The sequence below is a fragment of the Coffea eugenioides genome, unplaced genomic scaffold (genome assembly GCF_003713205.1).
Source record: "Coffea eugenioides isolate CCC68of unplaced genomic scaffold, Ceug_1.0 ScVebR1_1551;HRSCAF=2418, whole genome shotgun sequence".
Lineage (NCBI taxonomy): Eukaryota > Viridiplantae > Streptophyta > Magnoliopsida > Gentianales > Rubiaceae > Coffea > Coffea eugenioides.
The window spans coordinates 5090-18670 of NW_020861964.1; the positions used below are offsets into that span (position 1 = coordinate 5090).

At 34.9% G+C, this 13581-nt stretch overlaps 1 long non-coding RNA gene across 2 annotated transcripts; it reads right to left on the reverse strand.

Annotated features, from left to right (window-relative positions):
- Positions 1-9703: 9703 nt before the first annotated feature.
- LOC113755514 lies at positions 9704-10423 on the reverse strand. 2 transcript variants are annotated; one of them, XR_003465656.1, is made up of 4 exons: positions 10413-10423; positions 10176-10307; positions 9967-10021; positions 9704-9727 (listed from the first exon to the last, which is right to left on the reverse strand). It is a non-coding gene; the product is annotated as an uncharacterized LOC113755514 (long non-coding RNA). The 2 variants fall into 2 exon arrangements; XR_003465655.1 differs by lacking the exon at positions 10413-10423 and having other exon boundaries at positions 10176-10404.
- Between the last annotated feature and the right edge of the window lie 3158 nt (positions 10424-13581).

The window sequence follows — 13581 nt, forward strand, 5'->3', positions numbered from 1 at the left end:
CTCCCACCTTTGTCTTGAGGGCTGATCTCATGCTTGATGATGGATTTAATCTTGGTTAGTGCTCAAAATGGTAGATTAATGGTGTATAATTAGAAGAAACTTCAAGGAGTGCATGGAGTAAAAAGTTCCGATTCTGCCCCTGCTTTGGATGTACCCTTTTCAGCAGAATTTTGAGGGTTTAATGGCTTGTATATGATATTTATATGTTTTATAGATGGCGTACAAAATTTCATAGAAAAATATTGAGGTTTGGTTGGTCAAAGAAATTATTTTCGTGAAGCTAGTAAACCTGGAAACTGTTCCCGTAATGCTCAAACCAGCTTTCTTGTTTCATCCATAACTCTGTGCTCCGACGTCGAAATTGAGTGCCGTCAGCAGCATTTGAAACTAGACATTCCCAACTTTCCAACGATATAAAATGCATGTTCTGGTTCCATATGTGTGAGCCGAACCAACCATTTAATGTTGGCTGTTCTGTTTCTCTGTTTTCCTGGAACGAAATACTGAGGCTGCAACTTGTGGCTCGAATTCGAGCTAGTTGTGTGCCGAATTTCAAAATGATTTCTTCTGTGAAATTATACCTCTATGAATTTATTTTCCAACGCCATAAACCATGCTCAATTCCGAGTTAAGCTGAGTGATTTGTGATCAAAATACGGAACCTGCCCTGCTCTTGAAAACCCTAACTTTTGGACAGATTTGATGCAAGGCTTGGTGTAGACTTGCTAATTGAATTTTTGGGTGTTAAACACTTACCAAATGTTCCATGAATGTTTCTTAGGTTTTGTCTACACTAATGAATTATGTTTGGAGGATTTTCCTTGACCAAATGTTTGGAATGGAAAACCAAAAAGCTCAAGGCAGTTCTGCCTTAGGATTTTCGAAACTTTGGGTGTTTGGTTGACTACCTTCCCGAAGGTATTTTTCCATGAAAGTTGATAGATGAATGCCCTTTATATAGGAGTATTATACTGCCAAAATTTGTACCAATCCAAGTCCATTTCGATACCCAACTAAGGTCCCAAAGTCGGAAACTCAAATCTGGAAATTTGTTCAGCAGTTTCGAATTTTCCCAAATTTTGAGCTGCCGTATCTCGGTGCTTGAAACTCCGTTTCTTGTTCTGCTTGTTTTTTTGTAAACTTGGATTACAACACTATTAGAGTTGCAAATTTCAAAGGCTAGTTTCACTCAAGTGATTTTTGCCGAATTTTCAAAATTGGCCAAAAATCAACTTAAATCTGCCTTATGAACCAAAACAGCAATTTTGAGCTCATTTTTGAATGTTGTCCATTTGGAATCTTAGAAAAGTGTATTCTAAGAACTTTTATTACTTTCAAAGAGGTTTCCAACGGCACTCAGTTTTCCAATTTCTGACATGTAAAATGGGAGATACGATTTTTCAAAGTATCGTATCAAATCTGAATTTTTTTCCCAAATTCCAAGGGAAGGGAGTTTTCAAGTACTCCTTATTCCTTCAATATTTCTTGACCGTTTTATACTTGATTTTCCAAAATGAAAACTCGATTACCGTGTACTTTGAGAAACTCCATTTAAACCTCGATTTACGAGTAATTGAGGTTCATTTTCATGAAATTTTCTTAGATTGTACTAGTGTACAATTTTTCTTGATAATTGGGATATATGAGTGATACTTCATTATTATGTGCTCAGGCGCACACGAGGACCCTCAAGAGGATCCCACGATGAACGCTTAAATTTCGGTTGAGACTACTTCTACTTGGTGAGTGTCAAGTGTATGGCTACTTGAACTCTATGGACTTTATTCATGCTTGGCTTACCTGATTACATGTTCAGCCTACTTGGTTTTAAAAAAATGGAGTCGGGTGTGTACTTTATCGCACTCGTTCTCATTTGAAACAAATGACTCATGCTTAACATGATTTACCTGGTTTACATGACTTGAAATACCTGCTTAGACCTGTCGAATGCTTTATTACATGACATGGTATGCTATGGCTGTATACGTTGTTTGAATGAATCTCCTCGACACTTACATTATACATGGGGGACGCCCAAACTCATAGACTAACCTTGGGACTCGAGCCGGCATGGGTTTGGTCGGGAACCTTGGGGAGCCATGAGAATCACATGATAAGCTTGATCTATTTGATAGATCTTGCTTGGCATACTCGTGGAGTATAGCCTTATAAATGTCGTGCGGGCCCGAAGCGGTGTAGGGTGGACGGATGAGAAGTAAGTAGTGATCTACGGTTTGGAAATATCAACCCGGTTGACGGAGAGTCATCGCGGGAAGATATACGAATGAATTGGCAAAGCAAGTGGAACTTAGCTCCTGAGAGCTACCATATCCTTGAATTGTTTCTGTTTACATTTCGTTGGCTTTATGAATTACTTGTAATTTATCACTTGAACTGTTATTTGGGCTTATTACCTGAACAACGTGCTTGCATGTGTGTTCTTGGCCTCACGAGCGTTTTGCTCACCCTGTAGATTTGTTTTCCTTAACAGGATTGGACTTGGTGAAATGTTGGAGAAACCCCTCTTGGCGTACTCTTTGACAAGGGTTTATTTTACGTATTTTTAGTGTGTTTTATTAGTTAATTTTGGTTTGATTATTTAGTTTTATAACTAAAATAACTAAGGTTTTGGTAAAAATCTACATTTTATGTTAAATTGGCTAAATATTGCATTTGTTGGATTTTTATGGGAAAAACTTCATATTTTGTAGGTTTAATGATTCAATCATCAAATGAAGTGCATTGAGAAGATATTTGGATGATTGAAGATGGATTAAAGTGGTGAAAATAAAATATGAAGTGTAAAAAGGAAAAATGCAATTTGAATCAAGAAAAGTCAGGTTTTGACAACTCTGACACGTTTTGGTATTTTGACTATATCTGGAGCTACACAGATCGGATCAAGGTGATCTTGGTACCATTTTGAAGCTAAGAGATATATCTACATTTGGTATGAAGACATCAAAGTCCAGTTCAGCCGTTTTCATAGTCCAAAAGTTGAAATACCGAAATTCAACTCAGCTGTCCAAAGTGGAAAACAGAGCTCTGACCAGTGTTTAGTATTTCGATCATATCTCAGGCTAAAAAGCTCAGATTTGGATGATTCTTGAAGCATTGGAAAGCTAACTCAAAGGGCTACAACTTTGGTGTTTTACAAAAAATCCAGTTCAGCCTTTATGATAGAGAAAATCGCAGCTGAAGTAAGGACAAAGTGAATACGCGAGTACACAAAACGTGACTTGTAACCGCGTTTTGTGTAGGCGCGTTTTCCGGCCGCAATTCTGCAATTTTGCTCAGTCAATTCTCTTGTGTTCTGACTACTTTCCAGCTACAATCTGCAAGAGAATTCGGTGCACATGCTTTAGAAGACAAAAGGGCAAGAAAGTTGGCATATTTTCAAGTCAAAAACAAAGGCTATTGACTATCTTAACAATTTCAGATTTGGAAATCAAATGCAGCAAATTTGGACCAATGGAAAAGGAGCTTTTGGAGCAGTTTATATAGGGAGCAACCAGGACATGAAGAAATATACGGGAGAAGCTTGGAGTCTGCAAAAATGTAGCTTTTCCATTCTCTTATTGTTAGATTAGTTTAGTATAGAGTAGTAGTTCATCCTTCTTGTTTATTAGCTAGGCAAAGATGAAGAAGGAGATGAAGAAGGCAAGGAAAGAGCTCATGTGACAAGGGTTATTTTTCCTTTCCAACTCTTTATCTTTTGTATTTGATTCCAAGTTTAGCTAATATATAAGTTCTGGATTTTGTGTTTAATATGTTTAGTTAAAGTTTATGCCTAGAGTTATGGTTGAACTTGCTATATTTTGTTAATGATGTTTATTTGGTTATTTGGTCATATTATTTTGAGCAAGCTATTTATCACTTTTGGTTATCTAATCATGATTAACTGGCCATTAATTATGATAATCTTAAGGTGTTAAGTTTGCAATGAAAATTGGAATTTAACACTAGTTCAAAGAAGTGATAAGCCTAGGGAGTACACTCACGAAAGTAGAGGTGCACCTATGCGGCTTAAGTGACTTGTTTCATGTAATTTCATAGAAGAAATGAACTTGTAGTTAATTTCATAACCACGAGAGTAGGTATGATTTAATTACAAGTATAGTTGATTCACTACGAAAGTAGGTTTCACATACATTAGGAAATTACGCCATAACTAATCAAGATAATAGCATTCACTTAACCGATAATCTCATTTGCAAGAGTAGTAAGGAATTCCATATCTCTAGGAGCTTTCTGGTGTTATTTTCTTAAATTTTATATTTGTGGTAGTCTAAATAATAAAGGAGTTTGAAAACATCGGTAATTGCATTCTTCCCTGTGGGATCGACCCGATATATACCCTAAACTACTAGTTGATCTGTATACTTGCAGTGAACGGGTGTAATTCGGTATTTTTTAGCTTGCACGTATGTAAAATACCCGTCAAGTTTTTGGCGCCGTTGCCGGGGAAGATTTGGCAATATCGGTGTGAAGAGTAACTTTATTAGTTTAGACATTTTATTAGTTATTGTGTGAATGTTATTTTCTGTTATTTTAGTGTTTTTATGTGTATGTGTTTTATAACCTATTCTTCTTACTAATTTTGCTCTTAAGTTGTTTTAAAAGCAATTTTAGGTGATGAGGAGGGTAGGTCAATTTGGAGGACAAAGCTTGAGAAATGAAAGATTGGCAATGGATGGTTACCTAGTGCAAAGCTCCTTCAACAGAGGTAACCAAGAATTTACTGAAGGTATGTCTTTTGAAGATGGTTTAAGGTGCTTAAAGGCAAAATTTGATGTAATTAAGTTACAAGTTCAAATGGACACCATGATGCATGAAATTGAGCAGAGAAGGAATGTTAATGCTTTTAATTCTTATCATGTGATTTGTGACTTGTGTGGAGGTTATCATGCTACTAATACATGTATGCAAGCACAAAATGTGGATTATTATGATGAATTAGAGCATTACAATCCTTGTTTTGATCGATATAGTGCTAATGCTTATGGTTGGGATAATCATGGTACTTATAGTGATTCTTCATATTTTTATAATTACCAACCTGAATGTGTCCAATATGAATCAAAACCATCTTGGGAGTTAGCTATAGAAAAATTAGCTAATGTGACTTCCGACCGTTTTGATAGGATTGAAAAAAGAATAGATGAATTAACTTCTCACTTTGGCAGAATAAATGAGCAATTGAGTGTATTGTGTGAAGTTATTTCCTCTAATAATTTGCAAAATGATCCTAGCATGAATGGTGGGAATGTTGTATGTGAAAATGGATTGCATTTTGATGAAAATGATGAATCTCAATTGTGTTTCAATGAGCAAATGTCCATTTCACATGATAATATCTTTGGAACTAACTTTGAGCCTCAAGAGGTGAGTATTAATGACTCATTTTTCACCCCTCTTGAGGAGTGCATTGAAAGTATAGGTTCTAAGGGTATTGCTGCCCAAGATACTCTCATGACATTTCCATTGGTAAGTTCTCAAGTGGTGCATATTCAAGGTAATATTTATGAAACACTTGGGATAGGTAAGTCAATTCCATTTCTCACATCATTAGATCATGTGACTTTTGCTATAAAGTCACCATGTAATGATCCACCACGACAAAAAATGGTGGATTATTCGTTAACTAAGCCTCCTTGAAAAATGAGGTTCAATAGTCGAGCCAACGACTATAAATAAAAGCGCTTATTGGGAGGCAACCCAATGTTTTGGTTATTTATGTTATTTTGGTGTGATTTTATGTTTAAAGTATGTGTTTGAGTTATTTCGTTATTTTTCATTTATAGGTATTGGAAATGAAAGCAAAAGTGACCAAATGAGGTGAAAAAGGCGAAGTTTGATCATGGAACTCAACCCCTCGATTTGAGTAATTGTTGTTTTTGATTCGTTACAAGGGGTTAAAATGCATGTTTTGATCATTTTACATGTGCATGCATTGAATATTTTAGCAAACAAATGATCTATGATGCATTTTGAGTAATTAGGGTACCTTTTGTAATTTTGCAAAAGTTGAATTTCTGCTAAAATTCGCAGCAGAAAACGCGTTTCTCAAGAAAACGCGCCTCTGAATCGCGTTTTCATTGAATCGCGTTTTCAATTCTGTGCCTATAATGAAGAAAACGCGCCTTCAAAACGCGACAGGAAGTCGCGTTTTCTACAAAGTCGCGTTTTACAGCCTGTTCAGAAACCAAAAACGCGCCTTCAAATACGCGACTTAAAGTCGCGTTTTATCACGTAGTCGCGTTTTCGATTCTGCAAGATATGTGAAGAAACGCGACTTCATAAAACGAGGCTTGATGGCGCGTTTTGATGAGTCGCGTTTTCTGAGCACCTTTTTTTTAAAAAAAAAAAAAATGCAGCTTCCTTGATTCTCTTTTTCTTCTTTTCCTCATATATTTTCTTGTACCTTCAGTTGCTTATTGTGTATTTTCTATAGGTACATCACCACCACAAAGGCTTAGGAATTACGGATCGCCGTTATATGTTTATTAAGCCTTTGTTATCACTTTTGTTTCTCATTTTCCATTTTTAGGTTATATCACTAATGGTTACCAAATGGAACTCATGAAGCGATGAAGACAAGCGAACAACATACCTTGAAGCTTCATATTCAATCACAACAATAGGGGAGTATTATTTTATTTTTATTTTTTCTTGATTTTCCTTCTTACACATTGAGGACAATGTGTATGTTAAGTGTGGGGGGAGAATTGAGATTATATACATTGTATGTGATTGAATTATTAGTTGCAAATATTGGACTTGTGTTAAAATTCAAAATTTTTCTAAAATCTTGTCCAAAATTACAAACTTGCCCCAAAAAGTTTCATATTTTTTCGATTTTATCCAAGGGGTACCAAGTTCCATACCATTAGTAGTTCAAATTCCTCCTACATTTGAGATAAATATATGTGATTTGGAAACTTCTTTTCTCATTTAACTTGGAAATGACTATTATGTGATTATAATTTTTGCATTTGTAGGAAAGTATATCTTTTAAAGTGGAGAAAATTATACCTATATTTTTTTTGCATATTTGATGAAATTTCTTCTCTTTATTGGATTTTATAAGTTAAGTGATAAATATGGTCAATAAGTGCAATACTCTTCTCATGATTATTCTTTTGAGGAATTTATTATTATCTTTGCTGTAAAAAGAAAAAAAATGAAAAAAAAGAAGAAAAAAAAAAGATCTATTCTACTCCAATGATTCTTGTACTTAGTAACCGGGAGTCTTCATCTACAAATGTCGACTTTCGCGTAAAACGGTACTTGAATTAAGAGTATGCAAAGCAACTTGAGTATGTGAAGTGTTGAGTAACCGGTGATCTTCATCTAAAAATGTCGATCCTCGCGTCAAAAGGCATTCTCACGTCTTAAGTAATATTTAGATATGTAATATTAATAAATATCTTTTTTAAACAGAATTAAAAGATGATCATGAGTTTAGGAAGCATTATTATTGACCATATGAGTTGCTTGCTTGTGAAATCAGGTAAGGATGAAAAATCGATTTGAATTTGTTATAATGATGGTATAATTGGCTCTCCTTTACTTGATATTATGAGTACTTGAACTTAATTGAATAATTACATAATGGTTATTTACTCTGTTTTGAGGAAATGAAGTTGAAATGCTACATATATTTATTTTCAAATTTTGGATCATTGTTGGTTTGTATTTTTATTGCTTGAGGACAAGCAATGGTTCAAGTGTGGGGGTATTTGACAAGGGTTTATTTTACGTATTTTTAGTGTGTTTTATTAGTTAATTTTGGTTTGATTATTTAGTTTTATAACTAAAATAACTAAGGTTTTGGTAAAAATCTACATTTTATGTTAAATTGGCTAAATATTGCATTTGTTGGATTTGTATGGGAAAAACTTCATATTTTGTAGGTTTAATGATTCAATCATCAAATGAAGTGCATTGAGAAGATATTTGATGATTGAAGATGGATTAAAGTGGTGAAAATAAAATATGAAGTGTAAAAAGGAAAAATGCAATTTGAATCAAGAAAAGTCAGGTTTTGACAACTCTGACACGTTTTGGTATTTTGACTATATCTGGAGCTACACAGATCGGATCAAGGTGATCTTGGTACCATTTTGAAGCTAAGAGATATATCTACATTTGGTATGAAGACATCAAAGTCCAGTTCAGCCGTTTTCATAGTCCAAAAGTTGAAATACCGAAATTCAACTCAGCTGTCCAAAGTGGAAAACAGAGCTCTGACCAGTGTTTAGTATTTCGATCATATCTCAGGCTAAAAAGCTCAGATTTGGATGATTCTTGAAGCATTGGAAAGCTAACTCAAAGGGCTACAACTTTGGTGTTTTACAAAAAATCCAGTTCAGCCTTTATGATAGAGAAAATCGCAGCTGAAGTAAGGACAAAGTGAATACGCGAGTACACAAAACGTGACTTGTAACCGCGTTTTGTGTAGGCGCGTTTTCCGGCCGCAATTCTGCAATTTTGCTCAGTCAATTCTCTTGTGTTCTGACTACTTTCCAGCTACAATCTGCAAGAGAATTCGGTGCACATGCTTTAGAAGACAAAAGGGCAAGAAAGTTGGCATATTTTCAAGTCAAAAACAAAGGCTATTGACTATCTTAACAATTTCAGATTTGGAAATCAAATGCAGCAAATTTGGACCAATGGAAAAGGAGCTTTTGGAGCAGTTTATATAGGGAGCAACCAGGACATGCAGAGCATACGGGAGAAGCTTGGAGTCTGCAAAAATGTAGCTTTTCCATTCTCTTATTGTTAGATTAGTTTAGTATAGAGTAGTAGTTCATCCTTCTTGTTTATTAGCTAGGCAAAGATGAAGAAGGAGATGAAGAAGGCAAGGAAAGAGCTCATGTGACAAGGGTTATTTTTCCTTTCCAACTCTTTATCTTTTGTATTTGATTCCAAGTTTAGCTAATATATAAGTTCTGGATTTTGTGTTTAATATGTTTAGTTAAAGTTTATGCCTAGAGTTATGGTTGAACTTGCTATATTTTGTTAATGATGTTTATTTGGTTATTTGGTCATATTATTTTGAGCAAGCTATTTATCACTTTTGGTTATCTAATCATGATTAACTGGCCATTAATTATGATAATCTTAAGGTGTTAAGTTTGCAATGAAAATTGGAATTTAACACTAGTTCAAAGAAGTGATAAGCCTAGGGAGTACACTCACGAAAGTAGAGGTGCACCTATGCGGCTTAAGTGACTTGTTTCATGTAATTTCATAGAAGAAATGAACTTGTAGTTAATTTCATAACCACGAGAGTAGGTATGATTTAATTACAAGTATAGTTGATTCACTACGAAAGTAGGTTTCACATACATTAGGAAATTACGCCATAACTAATCAAGATAATAGCATTCACTTAACCGATAATCTCATTTGCAAGAGTAGTAAGGAATTCCATATCTCTAGGAGCTTTCTGGTGTTATTTTCTTAAATTTTATATTTGTGGTAGTCTAAATAATAAAGGAGTTTGAAAACATCGGTAATTGTTCATTCTTCCCTGTGGGATCGACCCGATATATACCCTAAACTACTAGTTGATCTGTATACTTGCAGTGAACGGGTGTAATTCGGTATTTTTTAGCTTGCACGTATGTAAAATACCCGTCAAACATCTTCATATCTCCCAATCCGCATGCTTCCAATGTACCATCAAGTCTAGGGCTGCAAAGTGTATTCTATTAGTCCCCTGCTCATATAACCCCAACCCATTAAGCATGAAGAAAACGTTAATATAACAATAGATACTGAAACGGAATTTGTAATTCAACCTTTTCACAGACACTGAAAATTAAGACCACTTCTACTACATTATGTCCCATAAATAGCTGGCTAAATCTTAACAAAAACAGCTCGTCTTCCCAATCATACAAATACTCAATGGAAAACTTGACAGAATAGAGTTATTTCCAGAAACTTTTCCAGTACCTCAAGCAAGTCGTTTGCAAGTAGTCCTGCTCCTTTTCTTCTTTGTATGATGGTTCTGGTATAACAAAAGACTAGTCAATTAAATATCAACAAGGAGCTCATGCACAAATAGTCATCAACAAGGAAGTCATGCACAATTCAATATCAACAAGGAACTCAGCAAAATTGGTCTTCTATAGAAGGACCAACTCAAAGTACGCATACTATACCTCAAGAATATCAGCAATTGAAGAAACTTTTTTATTCATTTCACACTTGTTTATTTCAGCATCATTTGTTCCAACTTCCTTGTACATTTCAGCATCATTTGTTCCAACTTCCCTGTTCATTCTATCACCAACCTGTTACATTATCAACAAAGTGTGAAGAAAAGAAAATCAGGCCATAGCTGCTGATATTTCAGAGAGTTTGAACACAAAATCGAATTGTATGAATTAATATACAACCTCTAATGAGTCTGAAATTTGAGATTGTTTTGCTGCATTAATTTCTCTTCTTTGGAGTGATGCCAAGTCACATGTGGATGCCCTCTGGAAGAACAAAGATCAATAGTAACTAAAGCAATAAAAAAATTAGAAAAACTATAATATTTAACAAAATAGTTATCCCAAACCATTCTTGCTTCAAATTGAGCAATCAACTCCTCCTTAAAATCTGCCAATTTCGAATTCATTTCTTCTCGTAGTTCACCATGTATGATTTCCACTTTCTCATTCACTGCATCGTCAAATGCTTTCTTTTGTCCATCATTCATGTTATTTGACATCCTATACACGTCTTTTGGAGTCGCACCTACCCCATAAGTTCGAAGACGACCTGGTTTTTCAGGTCCAAGAATATTTTCATAGAGTATATCTTTCACAAAATTATCATCCCTGGATGTCTCTGGCAGTTTTTGTATTTCCTCATTCATAGTTGCCTAAATTGAAAAACAGACAGAAGAAAGAATTATTTATGAAGTAAAACCAATAAAAAGTGACTAAAAGCTATTCTTACAATTGTTTGTGAAGTCAACTCATCCATTTGTTTTCCTTGTCTTGAATGAATAAAAACGTCTAGTTTCGAAGGCTCTTTTCCAGTTTTAATCCGAAGCTGCCACATATTCAATGTACAAACTAAAGTGTTAATATTTCTAAATAAGACTATGTTCCAGAAAAAATTGCTAGAAACATAAGCATTAGAATTTAATATACCTCTTCCCTGAGGTTCACATGATCTTTTCGCCCTGTTCGATGTGGCATCTTTTATTTTTTTCGATTCTTGCTATTAATCTTGCTTTGCTTCTAATTATGTACAAAACAGAAAAAGGTAGTTAACAACACATCAAAATCATAATAGCACTAGAATTTAATTCAAAAGCAAAAGAGATGTGACAATAAATACATGCCTTGACATCTTCTGAGCTCCAATAATCAACCAAAATAGGCCATTGATCCTCCTCAACTCTTGCAGGACAGTGTGCTAATAGCCATGACCTGTGCCTCCTATAAGGAGTGAAATACATGCTCTTGACTTTTGATTTCCAATTTCTCCACAATTTGCTGACCCTTATCATTTGTACTTTCTTGCATGTATCATCAATATTTGTATTTCTCTATCAAAAATTACAAAACAAAAGTTTAAACATTCACAAGCTACAAGATTGTATGAAATAAAAAGAAAAAAAATGTTGCTAACTTTGATAGTGAGTCAAAATACCTTAATATCTTCCCAAAATCTCTCCTTAGATCCTTCAGGCATGGCCCTCCAATCTGTGTACGTGAGTGGTAATTTATTACCATCCTTTACTAAGATTCCTACTTGACTTATATACTGTGTAGCATTAGGACCAATTACTTGGCATGTGCATCCCAGTTTGCTATGCTCATAGTGGAATGCGATGTTAACAGTTAACCCAACTTCTCAATGCCAAAAGAATGTGGTGAATTTATGTCAATATGCAAACCAGTGTTCTGTTTGCAAGAAAAAGAAACATAGATAAATCAGGGGAGCTAGATTGTCTTACAAATTCCTAATTGCAACTTGGTAGAACATTTAATTGCTAGCAAGCTACAATTGCTAGGCAGATGATGGTTATGGGCAATTCAGATAGTTAGATTGCTGTTCAACTATGTACAAGAACTTATCTACTTTTATTTGTTCACCACTTATAATAATGGCATTTTCAAACCTCATTATACTTTTCTGCAATTCAGGAAATATGATCTCTCCCAGCAACAAAAAATGAGATAATACACACTGAAAGACAAACACACATGCATAACTGAAGTAACTAAAAGACAATTTTAAGTCCAGTAATTGTCCTTTCAATAAAATCTATAATGACCACAGATATGGGTGCATCTGAGCAAGATATATTCATCGCATGAATCTTTTAAAAGTTAAGGTCACAGATAAAGTCTTCAGATGAGAAAATACAGCCAAAGGATGAAACAGCAAGGTTCCCTACTAGGGATACCAGCATTTCTCAATAGATAATAGGGGTCAGAAGTTATAGCCATCATAAAGTACACAATCTGTGGATGTTAAACAGCAAGTCAAAATGCAGATGCCAACAATTAATGGCAAAAGAAAAACTGAAAAGTTAAATCATGTATCTATTAAAATGAGCTCACGGACATATAAACAAGGAAAACATATATTACCCATCAACTAGAATGAAGGATGCAGATTCATAATCCGCATTACATTAAATTACAAGAAACACTTACATGAACACACCAATATCAACGAACAGGGGCTGTAGTGGGGCAGACTCTTCTAGTTGCCGCGAGACCTAATTTTTGAAGTCAATGACTCAAATGGTTGGGTCAATTTGTTCGAGCTTTCAGCTGTAGGAATTTCGACAACTGTGGTTGACAAAATTCAGAATCAACAGAGGACCAATTACTTTGCCCAATCAAATTAGGGTTTTGTGCCAAATCTTATTAACCGAAATTCAGAGAAGAGTGCAAGTCACAAAGACATACGAGGGAAAAAACATAGAAATCGAAAATCATATGGAAGAATTTTTACCTTTTTCTCTGTAATAGTGATGGCGTAAGAGCTTTTGATTTCTGCTATATTTGAAGCAGAGATGGTGAAAAAATTGACAAACTCTTATCCGAGCTGCGTACTGCAGTGGTTTTGGATGAGCGGAAGAATTCGGTCTATGTATCTGACCTATAACAGTTTGAAGAATTCGGTCCACCAAGATAAGTTTGAAGAATTCGATCTTTGGAGAGTTAAGATCTGAATATTGTGAGGTGGGTAATATACGACGTACGGAGTTAAGATCTGAATATTGGTTCAAAAAAGGATGTTTTCTGTCTTTAGCAAGTCAAGGCTATCTTAAGCCAATCACAGAAAGTGATTACTATGTCCTCCTCACGTGGTCAGAATTTATTCTTCAGTCTTTAAGCATTACACGACCCGGAACAAAAGATCAAGAAAAAGACACTTAACCTTTCCAAGTGCCCTTTTATGGGTTTTATTAAAACTATGTCGTTTTTATGTAAAAATTAGAAACCGTTGTGAAATTTGCAGCACAAATTGAAATTTGCTGCTTATTTACCGCACTTTATCCTTGTGCCACAGCAAAAGCGTTGCAAAAAGCCCGTTTTCTTGTAGTGCCTC